The 3051-nt window shown below is 46.2% G+C and overlaps 1 protein-coding gene across 2 annotated transcripts in view; it reads left to right on the top strand.

The window, feature by feature from the left end:
• Znf148 (zinc finger protein 148) overlaps nucleotides 1-3051 on the top strand; it is a 123585-nt gene that overhangs the window by 344 nt on the left and 120190 nt on the right. Inside the window, exon 1 of one of the 2 annotated variants that reach the window (XM_013351452.2) lies at nucleotides 77-693. The exons of the other annotated variant lie outside the window; for it this stretch is intronic. The gene's annotated coding sequence lies outside the window, so the exon portion shown is untranslated. Of the gene's footprint in view, nucleotides 1-76; nucleotides 694-3051 lie in introns of those variants that run through there. 2 annotated transcript variants of the gene reach the window in all.

The raw sequence follows: 3051 nt of genomic DNA on the forward strand, positions 1-3051 counted from the left end.
TGGGGGACGCGAGGAAGCGGGGCGAGGATGGTGGGTCGGGGCTTGGAGAACGGAGAATGACGGGGGCGGTGGAGGCGAGCTGGCGGCCTCCGAGGCCTGCGGCCGGTGTTGGGTAGGAAGGAGGTGGGATGCTTGCGGAGAGGCCTCGGGGTGCCAGGCTGTGGGCGAGGAGGCCGGCCAGACCCCAGGGCTCTCCGCCGTCTTGGTGCAGTGCTTTATGCACCGCAGGCCTCGGTCGCCGCTGCTGCCTCGGTGTGCTCTTTGGCTGCAGGGAAGGGCAGGGGCTGGAGAAAGGGGATTGCTTGCAGGAAGCATAGTGGGAGTGCGAAAGGGGAGAAAGGGGCTGGAGGGAAGATACCGGATAGGTGGAGGAATGCCGGGGGTGGCTGTGGAGCAGTCTTGAGGATTCTGGGGGTGTTCATTGTGCAGATATACTAGGTGTTTCATTATGGAAAGAATCGAAGCGTTTCCAAGGCAAGGAAAGAAAGGCATAGAGTAGTTTCTGCGGATAGAAGGGAGAGCATTTGAAGCCAGAGGAGTGCGAAATATTAGAGAAGATGCAGGGAATGCATAATAGCATCGACAGATGTAGCATAATTATCAAATGCTGGCCCAAGGTCTAAAGAGTTATTCCAGATGGACCAGAGTGGCCTAGTTCGGAACCTGTTTGGGCTCTTCAGTAGATGACACCCGGTAAGTGTGGGTCCCCGCTGTGGTTGGGGGTCACTGAGAATCAGTCTCTTAGTCTGTAGGTTGATTTGAGACGTTTTAGTGCCGCACTACTGAACTGAAGATCTTGGGAAGAGACCTTGAGAAACCGCCGGGCCTGTGGGGATTCTTGAGGCCACGGAGTTTAGAATTTTAGCAGATTTGGAGTATTGTCACTTACCGGAGGCTGGCTGAACACCATCCTGGCAGACATAGGAATAGGAATTACTGGCCTGGAGGTTTTCTTCTTCGCTCCCTAGCGTCCACAGTTCTAGAAGAGCCGTGCCATATTTCAGCCTAGGTTGCAGGACACAGGATTATAATTGTGCGCGTTGAGAGTTGGTGCTTAGTAGTCCCGTTGTTTGGGGACTCCATTTGTAGCCCAAAGGAGTCTAGTTGGCTTGGTTTTATACCTTGTGTTGGCGGGAGATCCTTCTCTATTCACAATTCTGGATGTACTCTATCACCGAGGCATGGGTGTTACTGAAGAAAAGAACATCTGCCGGCAAAATGTAGACATGCAGAATGGAGGCTGTATGTTATCTGTGTTGATCTGAGTTTTAAGGAGGTCGAGAATAGTTGATCATGATGTCTAAGGAAACTTGAAGTGGCAGGATGAGTCCAGGTCTGGTGAGAAGGGACAGTTAGCATCTCTATGTCAGGAAACCAGGTTCTTTCTGTTGCATTTACTGAGAGCACATTAGACCGGATTTTCAAGAAGGAACATTGGGCGAGAACAGTGTCTTGTCTTTTTTGTTGCTGTTGAAACCCTAGTTCTTGCCTTATTGGAACTCATTTTGTAAACCAGGTTGTACTCAAACTCAGAGTTCCACCTGCCTCTGCCTCCTGAGTGTTGGGATTAAAGCATGCACCACTACATGGCTAGGTCAGTGTCTTAATAGCTACCAGAATAGTATTTACCTTTTATTGTTAAGAGGAATTACATACACAATATGTTGTAATACTACTTCAACTGAAGAGAGGATCAGTGTGTTCAGTGTGACATCTTTTTCTGGAAGTTGAAGGAAAAGAGAAAATTTGGGAGAGGAATGGGAAACTCTTAACCCACATTCTTTCAGGAAAGATTTCATTTCTCTAGCTAAGATGCTACTTAAGGTGGGGGAGGAGGCTTCTTCCATTACAGTTTTTTTTTATAGAAATAATCAGGATTTGTCTTGAAAAACTTGGAAAATTTCCTGTTAGTGCATTTAGATTTTACCACTTTTAAAGGTTTTATTTTTATGTATGTGTGTGTGTTTGTGTGCACATATGCCTTGGATGTGGGGGTACCCACGTAGGCTAGAAGAGAATGTTGTATGTCCTAGAGCTGTCATGACAGACAGTTTTGAGCTGTCTGACGTGGGTGCTGGGAACTGAACTTGGGTCCTTTGGAAGAAGCGCATTTTTAACGGATGAGTTGTTTTCCAACTTGATTTGATCACTTTTAAAAAGGGCTGACTTGATATGATGTACCTATTTTTATTGTCATTATTGTGCGAGAGGCTCATTTCCCCCACTAGTTCTGTATATTGTCAGTTCTTTTACTACAATACACTTAAATATAGTATGTTGTTTTTTTTATGTGAATAATATAAACAATTTATTTATTTATTTGGATTTCTCGAGACAGGGTTTCTCCGTAGCTTTTGATTCCTGTCCTGGAACTAGCTCTTGTATACCAGGCTGGCCTCGAACTCACAGGGATCCTCCTGCCTCTGCCTCGCGAGTGTATGTATGTAATTTAAAGATTGTTCTGAAGGGACCAGCAATGAAAAGCAAACCCTGTCAGTTGCAGTTTCTCTTTCCAGAGACTGCTGCCTGCTGTGCTGACCCTGCTCCCAAACTCAACAGATCCATTCCATTGTTCCTGGGACAAGGGGCTTCATGTAGGGAAGATGACCATGACTTACTGAACCTTTTGCCTCCTTTAGTTCTGGCATTAAAAGCATCTGTCTACATCTAGTGTATGAAGTGCTGATAATTGAACCCAGGACTCTATTTATTTGATTTTTTGAAACATGGTTTCTCTCTGTAGCCCTGGCTGTCCTGGAACTTGCTCTCTAGATCAGGCTGGCCCCAAGCTCATGGAGACCCACCTGCCTCTCCCTCCTGAGTGCTATGTGTGTGTGCCACCACTGCTTGCTGAATCCAAGACTTTTTGCCTGCTGAGTAAACACTACAAACTGGATAAACTGAGCTACAACTCCAGCCCACTGTTTTCTTAACCTTGTTCTTGTCTTATACCTTAAGAAAATAAACACTTTACAGCCTGGTCTACAAGAGCTAGTTCCAGGATAGGCTCCAAAACCACAGAGAAACCCTGTCTCGAAAAACCAAAAAAAA

This window comes from Microtus ochrogaster, chromosome 2, assembly GCF_000317375.1.
Source record: "Microtus ochrogaster isolate Prairie Vole_2 chromosome 2, MicOch1.0, whole genome shotgun sequence".
Lineage (NCBI taxonomy): Eukaryota > Metazoa > Chordata > Mammalia > Rodentia > Cricetidae > Microtus > Microtus ochrogaster.